At 41.1% G+C, this 12,951-nt stretch overlaps 1 protein-coding gene across 4 annotated transcripts in view; it reads left to right on the forward strand.

The window, feature by feature from the left end:
• Window positions 1-8,276: 8,276 nt before the first annotated feature.
• The window catches only part of KCNJ15 (potassium inwardly rectifying channel subfamily J member 15), a 74,220-nt gene continuing 69,545 nt past the window's right edge, over window positions 8,277-12,951 (forward strand). For 3 of the 4 annotated variants that reach the window (XR_005527919.1, XR_005527920.1, XM_039229405.1), the window contains exons 1-2: window positions 8,277-8,533; window positions 8,987-9,108. The gene's annotated coding sequence lies outside the window, so the exon portion shown is untranslated. The remainder of the gene's footprint in view (window positions 8,534-8,986; window positions 9,109-12,951) is intronic. The other variant, XM_039229418.1, reaches the window with a different exon arrangement.

Raw genomic sequence — 12,951 nt, forward strand, 5'->3', positions numbered from 1 at the left:
TCAGGTCATGAGCTTACAGTTTGTGAGATCAAGCCCTGCATCAGGCTCTGTGCAGACAGTGTGGAGCCTGCTTGGGATTCTCTGTCTCTTCCTCTTTCTCTGACCCTCCCCTGCTTTCTCTCTCCCTCTCTCTCTCTCTAAAAAATTTATTATGTCTTTTACTGCTGGCGATACAATGTCTATGGAAGTAAGGGAGTGCATATAATATGGAATGAGCACCAACATCAAACTAAGACTATTGTGTCCATAATTTCACCCACAGCGATCCTCAAGGAAAAGTGTCATTACTATTTTACTTTTGCAGATAAGAAAACGGACTTGTAGAGTAACTCACGAACTCGTAAGAATTAAAACTAGTGTGTGAACACAGGTCATTCTGGCATCTCTTTCAACTAACCCGTGTATCCAGAAAATTTCACATGAGTGTAATTTGAGTTGAGGATTCTGTTCATGCCTTTCATTTACTAATTCAGAATATGTGGTGTTGTAAATACTTCTCTGGCCATGTGAGGCTTTATGAGTTTACTTTGAAATATTGATAATATTGCAAGAGGAATCTAGAAGAGTTGCAAGAGAAAGGACTAACCATAAAAGTGCCTTGAATGGCATAAGAATAAAATACCGTTTAGCTAGTGTGGTTGCCTCAACCGTGCAACAAAAATCCTAGTATAAGAGAGGTTGTTTAACACGCCCCAGGGAGAACATATCAAATGGCTGTCAGAGAAGAGAGCGGCATCGGAACTTTCTAGACTCACCACCTATGAGGGGTGGCTAAACACATCAAAGTTCTTTCCAAACACTCCGTGTGCTGAGCTAAATAGTTTCTCTCGGTAGTGTTTAAATTCATGGGTGTTTCAAAGACATATGAAACACAACTTTGAACTCATTTATGTGCATGTTATAAAAATATTATTTCATATAAAAATCTCTTGGCCTTTAGAAGTATAACGTGCATCTTCAATCAAAATAGGAAACTTTGGGGTGTAATGCAATCATTTCCAAAAAACATCTAAAAAATCCAGGCCAGTCTATAAAGAAATTTTCAAGGGTCAGGGGCAAAATGTGAGATATAAGAAAAATGTAATAATTATTTTTCATAAACACATTTGTTTAATTTATGTGACTTATCTTTTATTCTGATATAATATCCTCTTTCTTCCTCCCTTCTCTGACTCTCTCTTTATATATATATACATATATGTATATATATATTTGGTATGTATATATATATTTAATATTGTTGACATTGCCTAGTTTTCATTTATCATTTAATTATTTGGGGCTTTTATTTTTATTTCTTTGTGCTACTTTCTTTATGGTTAGGTCTGTCCTTCTTCCAATTCCTGATGCTAACTATATAGCTCATTGACTTTAAGACTTGCTTTTCTTCCCCCTAATTATTGTGAGATATATTCCTACTCAAGTCTTTATATTTCCTTTGAAATACTGCTACATTTGGGGGTGTAGTAGTTTTATTTTCATGTATTTCTTTAAAAAATTTTTTTCCACTTTTATTTATTTTTGAGAGAGAGATAGAAAGAGAGAGAGCGAGAGCGTGAGCAGGGGAGGGGCAGAGAGAGAGGGAGACACAGAATCTGAAGCAGGGTCCAGGCTGAGTCGTCAGCACAGAGCCCGACACAGGGCTCAAACTCATGAATTGCGAGATCATGAAATGAGCCAAAGCTGGATGCTTAACTGGCTGAGCCACCCGGTCACCCCTATTTTCGTGCATTTCTAACCAGCTGCCATTTGACCTGTTCTACCAGCTATGTTTATTGAGAAATCTGTTTTTACACTTCCAAATGTTAAAAAGATATGTTTTAAATTAACTTTAAATAATTTCTACTTTTAAAAATATTGTGCTAAGAGAACATGGTCCCCTTATAGAAGTTCTTTGATATTTTAAAGATTTGCTTTGTGGCTCATTACAAGGTCAACTTCTATGTGCTAGTGGATACACAAAAGGTTATGCTCTCTCATTATTGAGATAGAGTTTCCTTCGATGCTAACTACGCCAAATTGTTCCTTTTCTCACTTAAAAACTCTATATACCTAATAATTTCTTTTATCCCATCTGTTTTTCTTTTTTTATTGAGAGAGACAGAGAAAGCATGAGGAGGGGAGGAAGAGGGAGAGTGAGGAAGAAAGGGAGAATCTTAGAGGCAGGGCTCAAACTCGGGAAGCCTTGAGATCAATGACCTGAGCCAAAGCCAAGAGTTGGACACTTAATGGACTGAGCCCTCCCGGCCACCCCCTCATCTGTTTTCTTGAGATGGATGTGTTACATTTCTTAGTTCTTACCTGTGTTTCAGTTTTACCTGGTCATTTCCTCATCTTGACTGTATTTTTTAGGCTACACAGTCCGATACACATGATTTCAAAATTTTTACCTATTTTTCTTGAATTATTCCTTTTTTATGATATGGTTACCCTCTTGATTTCTAATAACATTTTTGTTTGTTTTGTTTTTTGCCTTGAAGCCTATTTCGTCTGACATGAATAACATTAGTTTTCTTCCATTTTCTCTATACCTTTGCTTTTGTTTAGTTTAAACAGCATACAGCCAGATATTTTTAAATCAAAATTGAAAATCTCTGTCTTTTAATTAATAAACTCAGCCCATTGTAGTCATGTAAGAAATTAATTTCTACCATGTCCATTTAAGTTTTATATATGCCATAAGGTTTTTACTTCTTTTCTTCTCCTGATTCTTTCTGTTTTAAAAATTAAGGTGTTTTTTTTTTCTAAAAAATCTCTCCTATTCACTCTTTTGTGAGTTATATATTGTACTTCTGGTCTTTTACTGGTAACACTTAAATATTTATTTATTATTAAAAATTTTTTTAACATTTATTTATTTTTTTGAGAGAGAGACAGAGCATGAATGGGGGAGGGGCAGAGAGAGAGGGAGACACAGAATCTGAAACAGGCTCCAGGCTCCTAGCTGTCAGCACAGAGCCAGATGCGGGGCCTGAACTCATAAACCATGAGATCATGACCTGCACCAAAGTCGGACCCCTAACTGACTGAGCCACCCAGGCGCTCCAACACTTAAATATTTAGTATGCATTCTTAGCTGGGTTTTACTGTTACTGACTGTCTTAGCCATTCCCCATGAACTGTACAAACATAGGGATTCGACTTCATTCCAAATCACCTCCTCCCACCTTCTTTTTAACAAAATTGTTTAAAATATTTGTTTATTTTTGAGAGGGAGAGACAGAGCGTGAGCAAAAGAAGGGCAAAGAGAGAGAGGGAGACACACAATCTGAAGCCAGCTCTAGGCTCTGAGCTGTCAGTACAGAGCCTCACGTGGGGCTTGAACTCATGAACCATGAGAGCATGACCCAAGCTGAAGTCAGACACTTAGCTGCCTGAGCCACCCAGGTGCCCTTAAAAATTTTTTTTTAATGTTTGTTTATTTTTGAGAGATAGAAAGAGAACACAGGTGGGGGAAGGGCAGAGAGAGGGAGGGAGACACAGAATCTGAAGCAGGCTCCAGGCTCTGAGCTGTCAGCACAGAGCCCGACGTGGGGCTCGAACCCACGAACCCTGAGATCATGACCTGAGCCGAAGTTGGTCGCTCAACGAATTGAGCCACCCAGGTGCCTTACCCCCTCCCGCCCTCTCTGCTGTGTTTCTGTCATGGTTTGGTTGAGCCTCACCTTTACGTTTTATATCTAGTTGCAATTTTTTCAGCAAACCCTAAATCACTTATAGTTATTTGCATATTCATTTAAGTTTGTGGTTCTTACATATGACATATATTTAATATATTTATATTTCCATAAAACCAAAAGTTAAAAATAAAAATGTGATTTCCTCCTTTCTCTTGAATAATAGCTTGAGTTGTATATAAAATTCTATGCTGATATTTTTCCCTCAGCACCTTAACCATATTACCTCACTCTCTTCTGATTTCTATTATTGCTTTTGAGAACTGCTTTACGCTATCGTTCCTTCGTAGTTGTTCTGCTTTTCTGGCTGGTAGTTTTGAATATTTTTTATCTTTGTTATGATATGTCCAGGTGTGGATTTAAATTCATATCTTCCTGCTTGAAACTCATTATATTCTTTGAGTCTGAGTGTCCTCTTTTTATTTCTTAAAAATTTTTAATGGTTATTTATTTTTGAGAGAGAGAGAGAGAGAGAGAGAGAGTGAGAGAGAGAGAGAGGGAGATTGCACACCTGAGTGGGGGAAAGGCAGAGAGAGGGAGACACAGGATCTGAAGCAGGCTCCACACTGGCAGCAGAGAGCCTGACGTGGGACTCAAACTCATGGAGCTGCACGATCATGACCTGAGCTGAAGTTGGATACTTAACTGACTCAGCCACTCAGGCACACCCCCCCCCTTTTTTTTTCTTTTTTTAAAGACTTTACCTGATTTTTTAAATTATTGAGATATAATTGACATGCAATGTTATATTAGTTCCAGGTGTATAACATATAGATTTGACAGTTCCATACCTAACTCAATTCTCACCATGATAACTGTCACCATATGTTATTACAATATGATTGACTTTATTTCCTACACTGTACTTTTCATCCCTGTGACTTATCTATTTTATTATTGGAAGTTTGTACTTCTTATTCCCCTTTTTCTATTTCACCCTTCCACCTACCTCCCCTTTGTCAACCACCAGTCTGTTCTCTGTATTTGATTCTGTTTGTGTCTGTGTGGTTGTTTGGTTGGATTCCACATATGAGAGAAATCATATGGTATTTTTCTTTCTCTGTCTGCTTTAGAAAATTCTCAGTAATTGTTTCCTTGAATTTTGCATCTCCCTTATTTTTTCTATTTTCTTTCTGGAACATGTATAAAACATGTGTTACAGTCATTTATCTGCTAATATTTTCCATTTCTTTATGTCTCTATGCTGCATTGTTAGTAATTTTCTCATATCTGTCTTCCAGTTCACTAATATTTCCTTCAGCCATATCTCTTCTGTTATGTTGTCTGCCAATTGAGATTTTAATTTCAGTAACTATATTTTATTTCTCAAAGATATAGCTTGTTTTTTTTTAAAATGTTTTTTTTCTGGGTCACCTGGGTGACTCAGTTGGACTTTGGCTCAGGTCAAGATCTCATGGCTCTTGGGTTCAAGCCCCACAGGGGGTTTGTGCTGACTGTGTGTAACCTACTTCAGATCCTCTGTCTCCCTCTCTCTCTGACCTTCCCGCACTTGTGCTCACTAGTAATCATGCTCTCTCTCTCTCTCTCTCTCTCCCTCCCTCTCAAAAATAAATAAACATTAAATCTTTTTATTCATTTTTACTAGCATTTTTAACCTATATCTTTCATCATTTTACACATACTCAGTTTATATTCTCTTTCAATTGTTTTCTTATATCCCGGGTAATGGAATTTTTTTTAAGAATTTCTTACTGTTTTTATTTCTGAGAGAGAGAGAGAGAGAGAGAGAGACAGTGTGAGCAGGGGAGGATCAGAAAGAGAGGGAGACACAGAATCCGAAACAGGCTCCAGGCTCTGAGCTGCCTGTCAGCACAGAGCCCGACGTGGGGCTCGAACCCACGAACCGCAAGATCATGACCTGAGCTGAAGTCAGACGCTTAACTGATTGAGCCACCCAGGCACCCCTGGGGTAATGGAATTCTAATTTTCTATTTTCATGTGCCGGCTCACCCCCATTGGAGTGCATTAAGTCTTTGTATACTTTAATTTTTTTAATGGGAAATAATCTTCATTGGAATTTGCTTTTTCTTTTTTTAAGCTTTTAAAATGTTTATTTATTTTTGAGAGAGAGGGGAAGAGAGAGAGAGCAGGATCAGTGGAAGGGCATAGATAGAGGGAGACACAGAATCTGAGCTGTCAGCACAGAGCCTGACGTGAAGCTTGAACTCATGAACTGTGAGATCATGACTTAAGCCAAAGTTGGACACTCAACCAACTGAGCCATCCGGGTGCCCCTGGAGTTTACTTTCCATGTGGTCTGAGTTATCAGAGTGATTCTCAAAAGAGGTTTTTATCTTTGCTTATCTTCTAAGATTCCAAAGGGGCACACTGGTTTGGAACAAGTTTTATGCTTATTTCTTGCCAGGGAATTCCTGGACAAAGTGGGGGAATGCAAATTTGAACTCTAACTTTGTGAGAGGAAAGGGCTATGCTACTGGATTCTTAAGGGTATTTCTACCTTTTTTTGTTTTTAATGTCTATTTATTCTTGAGAGAGAGATAGAGCACAAGTGGGGAGGGGCAGGTAGAGAGAGGGGGGGGGAACACAGATCCGAAGCAGGCTCCAGGCTCTGAGCTGTCAGCACAGACTCTGACGTGGGGCTCAAACTCAGGAACCGCGAGATCCTGACCTAAGCGGAAGCCGGAGGCTTAGACTGAGCCACCCAGGCGCCCCAGATTTGCACCCAAATCTGGACAGGAGGAGATGGTCTTCCTTGCTGTCACCCTGTACTAATGGGTAGGTAAGCTTCTGGTGCAGCTTTCATGATCCAGCCCTAATGGGGTAGGTATTCCCAGTTCCCATTCATGCTTTGTCTGGCTCTAACACCTCAACATCTGTCCCCGTACGAGTTCGGAAGATTTAGCCACCTATTTTCCAGAACCAAAATCTACTCTACTCCCAACTGCTTTAGTACCAGGTCACATGTTTCTTGTACCCCTACTTGCTTTTTTTTTTTTTTTTAATGCTATGCAGCATTTTTAAATATTTGTAGCACAAGGCCTTTCAGGTTATCCAGACTGTCACAACCTTGACCACATACCCAGATATTTTAAGACCAGTGTTTACAATCTGACCTACATTATTATCCAAGCTCCTCTCAGGGACGTTTCCTTAGATTCAACACTAAGAAGAACTAGAGAGTTAAAATGGGGAACGTATCCTCTCCTGAAAAAATACTTCTAGAAATAAAATGAACATTTTGGGGCGCCCAGGTGGCTCAGTGGGTTAAGCATCGGACTCCTGGTTCCGGATCAGGTCATGATCTCAGCTTCATGAGTTGGAGCCCTGCATCAGGCTCTGTGCCGACAGCAAGGAAGTTGCTTTGGATTCTCTCTCGCCCCCTCGCTCTCTGCCCCTCCCCCACTCCCACTGTCTCTGTCTCTCTCATAATAAATAAACTAAGAAACAACATCTCAGGCGTCAAATGATGAATTATGGGTCTCATAAATCGTTCAGCATTGCTGAGCCCTGTATTTTCTTGGAAGCTGTTGGGGACAGCACGATACTGTGTCCAGCAAATGCAGTTCCACCAACACCCAGTAGATGGCGTAACTATAACCAGGTTCCAGGGGTCTGAGCGTGGCACAGAATCAGACAGAAGACCAGAACCATTTATATTTAAAAGGGGAGTTTTTTTTTTTTAATATTTTATTTATTTCCAGGAGAGAGAGAGAGAGACAGCGCGAGCAGGGGAGGGTCAGAGAGAGAGGGAGTCACAGACTGAAACAGGCTCCAGGCTCTGAGCTGGCAGTCAGCACAGAGCCCGACGCGGGGCTCGAACCCACGAACCGCGAGATCATGACCTAAGCGAAAGTCGGACGCTTAAAGGGGAGTTTTAATGGAGGGCCGGAGCTGTAATAAGTTTGAGACAGTCAGAGAAGCTGATGGACCTTAATCTGTCTCAAACGACACCGGAAAATACCTTCTGCCAAACCATCTCTCTTTAAATTTTGTTCAACTTTCTCAAAAGAAAAAAAAAAAAAAGAAAAGTGATTGGGCGAACAACAGAGAAAGAGGACAAAGACGGGAAAACATCCAAAGTGGGGCAAAGCCTGCATTAAAATTTTTTTTTAATGTTTATTTACCTTTGAAGGAGAGTGGGGGAGGGGCAGAGAGAGAGGGAGAAACAGAGTCGGAAGCAGCTCCAGGCTCCGAGATGTCAGCACAGAGCCCGACACGGGGCTCGAACTCACGAGCTGTGAGATCATGACCTGAGCCGAAGTTGGATGTTTAACGGACTAAGCCGCTCAGGCGCCTGGCAAAGTCTGCATTTTATAGGACCTTTGCACCAGATGCTTCTTCTTTGGTGGTCAAACCCTATTTTTCTCTTTGCTAACTTGGGTTGGTTAAACGTGACCTCCCCCCCACCCCTCCGAAAATACAAAACATGGGAAACAAAAAACCATGATCAGTGCGTTTTCCCACAGCATGGACTTTCCTTTTCAGAAAAGGAACTTCGGGCCCTACTGAACTGGCAACCCAACGATGAGGGAGAGAGAGTCCCGCCCTTGGATTGCCCAACGGGCTGGGTTGTGGTAAGACCAAGACTTGGCCAGTTCCTGTCAACTCCAAGGATGTGGAGGAAATTTCATGAGAGACAAGGGAGCCTGCGGAGATGTTTAAAACCCGGGACCCTGGTGCCTCAACGTAGATGAATCTAAGTTCTCCTTCTACGTCACCCACCACACGCAGTGACAGAGACACACACACCCAGGTGAAAGCACACACACCCAGCGTGCACACCCCCTCTTCGTGGAAGGCTTCCTCATCTTCTCCTTCCCTCGGCGCTGGAGTCCCGGATTTCCCAGAGGAGCAGAACAGGACCAGTCAGAGTGGTAAGTGTCCCGGCCAAGAGGGGTGCAGAGTGGCTTTCTCACCACAGATGGCTCGGTGGCTGGATGCCTCCCGTTCTCCTACCACGTGGCCAGGATCATCTGGGTTTTTGGAACTGGAGGCTCCCAGCGTAAGAGACCTGGCAGAACTTGAAGGTGAAAAAGTCCGGGGCAGGATTTCGTCATAAGAAGAGAATAAAAGGCGATGCCAAATATTCAGATCAGGGCGCGAGTGTCAAGGGAAGGACAGGAGCTTGACTTTGCCGGTGTCCGTTTCTTTGAATCGGATAGGTTGGAAAAAGAAATAAGCACAGGGGAAGTACAGCAAGAGATCGCTATGACACACAAACGGGCTGGGAAACGCTGGCTGTGCTCCCGGCTGCTCTGGGGCGATGTGGAAAGGCAGGATGTAATCCTCAGACCACCCCCCCACTCCCATCTTAACGTTCCTTGTAGATGTTCCTGAGGACACGGTGGGGTCTTTCATTACCACAGAGGCTCAGTTATGGAAAGACTGCATGATTTTGCTGTGGAGGGATAGTCAGCCAATGTGGGGCATCCGATTTTCATAGCATGAAGTGAGTACATGGCAATGGGCATTGCTGGTCAGTGGTGAGTAATGTGTTTGGGAGGAGGTGTACATAAAACCGAGATGTCCCATGGCATTGGCTCGTGGTTCTCCTTGCTTGCTTCTGTTGCTACAGCTCTGTGAGAAAGCGACACGCTCCCTTTTCTTGGCGACTGATTCAACACCTTTTGATCACATTCATCACATTTTTCTCATTTTTTTTCCTCCAGGACTCACAGTTCTGATTCTGGCCTCTCCTGGGGTTTCAGGATAATTCTTTTTCTCATTCGTTCCTTTTTAGCTTATTGTTAGGCAGTGGGAGAGCCAATCACATGCCGTCTTGCAGTCCCTGGAAATCAACTTTCGTGTTTTCCAATCACCGGGCTTTTTGTGACACTCCTTGAGTGCAGATTGAGAAGTTCGCTTGACTAAGTTATCAAAAACAATAATTCAAGAGAAACATTTTTATTTAAATCTCCAGAGTCCTGCTCGTTTTTTCTTACTCTGCATAGATATTAATGGTATTTATTCTATTACCAATAATAGAATAAAAAACAAATACATTTTTACTTCTCTAAATGTTTTCTTATTTAAGAAGACTGTCCATTAAACATGTGGCAAGCAAATCCAATACTTCATTAGACACTGCTAAATTACGATACCGAGTATGCTAGTTAAATAGAGGCTCAGAGCTGGCGCTAATCTGTGTTGTAATTTTGCACCTTGACCATTTTCCTAACTGGATGTCTCTTGAGCTCCAGGACAAAAGTTGAAAGTAGCAAAAACAATCTATTCTTCAGTTTTATTGTGAGAAACAAGCGGCAAGTGTTTAAGCTTCTATCAGCCTAACAGGTTAATAAAAAATGAAGCGTTGATTTTGTGCAATTACCGCTGTGAAGCACTGTATACAGTGGTTCTCAACCGGGGGCTATTTTGCACCCCCAAGGGACATTGGTCAATCCCCGGAGATAGTTCCAGTTGTCATAACTGGAGGAAGGGACACTGCCATCTTCTAGTCCGAAGAGGCCAAGGGCATTGTTAAGCATCCTCGAATGCACAGGACAACGGGACACTGCCCAACAGCAAATAATAATTCAGCCCAAAATATCACTAGTGGAAACACTGAAAAATGCTACTATAATAAATGATTTTTCCAAGGAAACCAAAACTCAAGACTACATGACTGATATATAGGGATTCGATTTTTTAGCCCCTTTATTGATATATAATTCACATACCAAAAAAATGCACCTGTTTGGAAAGTGTATTTCAATGACTGCTAGTTTGTTTGGGCTTCTGCAATCACCACCATCAAGTTTACACTTTCCTCACCCCTCAGAAGTTACATTTTAATCCACATTAGTCATCACACCCCCAGCGTCTCCCACACCCAGCCTTGACAGCCACAGCTATGCTTGCTATCTGTATAGATTGGCCTTCTGTGCATTTTTTCATGTCAGTGGAATTATACAAGAGGTGACCTTCTGTGCTTGGTTTCTTTTACTTCGCACCATGTCATCAAGGTTCATACATGTTGTAGCATGTATCCATACTTCATCTCTTTTTATCGATGAATGATGTGGTGTATAAATAAACTTGATCTTCTTGTGCACTCCTCAGTGGATGGCATTCAGCTATTTTGACTAGCGTTGCTTGAACATTCATGTGCAAGTTTTCCTGGGAATGTATGTTTTCATTTCTCTTGGGTACTTACCCAGGAGTAGAATTACTCGATCTTGTAACTCCATGTTTCCCGCTTGGAGGAACAGCCAAGCTGTTTTCCAAACTAGTGCAACCACTTTGGACCACTCACAGTAATGTAGGAGGTTCCAATGTCTCCACATTCCATGTTTTTTGCATTATAATTATTGTACTGGGTGCCAAGTGGCCTCTTATTGTGGCTTTGATTTGCATTTCCCCAATGACTAAGGACACTGCAAGCATCTTTTCAATGTGCCCGTTGCCCCCATTTCCTCCCATTGTGTGGGTTGTCTTTTCACTTTGTTGGCAGTGTAATTTACAACTTAAAAGTTTTCAATTTTAGGGGCGCCTGAGTGGCTCAGTCCGTTGAGCATGCAACTTCAGCTCAGGTCATGATCTCACGGTCTGTGGGTTCAAGCCCCGTCAGCTGTGCTGACAGCTCAGAGCCTGGAGCCTGCTTTGGATTCTGTGTCTCCCTCTCTCTCTGCCCCTCCCCTGCTCATGCTCTGTCTCTCTCTGTCTCTCTCCAAAATAAATAAATAAACATTTTAAAAAGTTTTCAATTTTGATTAAGTTCCAATTTATCTATTTTTTTTGTCTTTGGTTACTTGTGTTTTTTAAGTCATATTCATGGCTTTGCCTAACCTTAGGTCACAAAGGTTTACTTTCATGTCTCCTTTCAGGAACTGTATAATTTTGGCTCCTACATTTAGCTCTATAGTCTATTTTGAGTTAATTTTTTGTATAATGTAATGAAGGCATCCAACTTCATTCTTCCACAGTGGACCTCCAGTTGTGCTGGCCTCACTCTTTGAAAAGACTTTGCTCCCCATTGTATTGTCTTGGCGCCCTTGTTGAAATTAATTGATCACAAATGATAGAGTTATTTGGGGCCTCAGTTCTATTTTATTGATCTGTCTGTCCTTATGGCTGTTCTACACTCTCTCATTTATTGTAGTTTGGTAATAAGTTTTGAAGCGTGAGCTTCTCGACTTTAATTCTTTTTCAAGCTTGTTTTAGCTATTCGGTATCCTTTGGATTTTCATATAAATTGACAATTTCTGAAAAACAGCTAGCTGAGATTTTCTTTTTAAAGTTTATTTAATTTTGGGGCGCCTGGGTTGCTTAGTCAGTTAAGTGTCCGACTTTCGCTTAGGTCATGATCTCGCGGTTTGTGGGTTCGAGCCCCGCGTCGGGCTCTGTGCTGACTGCCAGCTCAGAGCCTGGAGCCTGTTTCAGAGTCTGTGTCTCCCTCTCTCTGTGACCCTCCCCTGCTCACACTGTCTCTCTCTCTCCTAGAAATATATATATATATATAAAGTTTATTTATTTTTGAGAGAGAGAGAAAGCATGAGTGCATGCACATGCATGAGCTGGGGAGTAGCAGAGGGATAGGGAGAATCTTAAGCTGGCTTCACACCCACGGCAGAGCCTGGCAGGGGGCTTGATCTCACCACCGTGAGGACATGACCTGAGCTGAAATCAAGAGTCAGAGGCTTAACTGACCGAGCCACCCATCCACCCATCAACCTATTTGTGTCATTGAATCTAAAGTTTATATCCTGTGGACAGCACAAAGTTGAATCATGTTTTCTTATCCAATCTAACAATTTCTGCCTTTGATTAGACCGTTTAATCCTTTCACATTTAATATTGTTATTGGTATGGTTGGATTTGTAGCTTCCATTTGACTTTTTGCTTTCTACATATCTCATGTCACATTTTGTTCCTCTGTTCCTCTTTACTACTTTCCTTTGCATTAAATGCATATTCTTAGTATAATATTTTAACTTCCTCCAGTGACTTTTTGACTATATTTTGGAGTTATTTTCTTAGTGGCTTAGAGTAAGTTATTTTCTAGGGTTTATGGTATATGCCATAACTTCTCGAAATCACTTTAGACATGCTAACTTCATACCAGTGAGATATAGTAACTTTTCTTACAAAGCTCCACCCTCTTCTTCCCTTTTTTGAAATACTATTGTTATACACATTATTTCTATGTCATAAACCCAACAATAAATTGCTGTAATTATTACTTTACATAATTTTACCTATTTTAAGGAAGCTAAGATCAGAAAAGTGAGAGACTATATATCTAAAGGCTTTGTCGTAACAATCTTTTTGTTTCATTTCTTACTCTCTACATTTG

Source organism: Hyaena hyaena, unplaced genomic scaffold (genome assembly GCF_003009895.1).
Source record: "Hyaena hyaena isolate Hyena2069 unplaced genomic scaffold, ASM300989v1 scaffold_2, whole genome shotgun sequence".
Taxonomy (NCBI): Eukaryota; Metazoa; Chordata; class Mammalia; order Carnivora; family Hyaenidae; genus Hyaena; species Hyaena hyaena.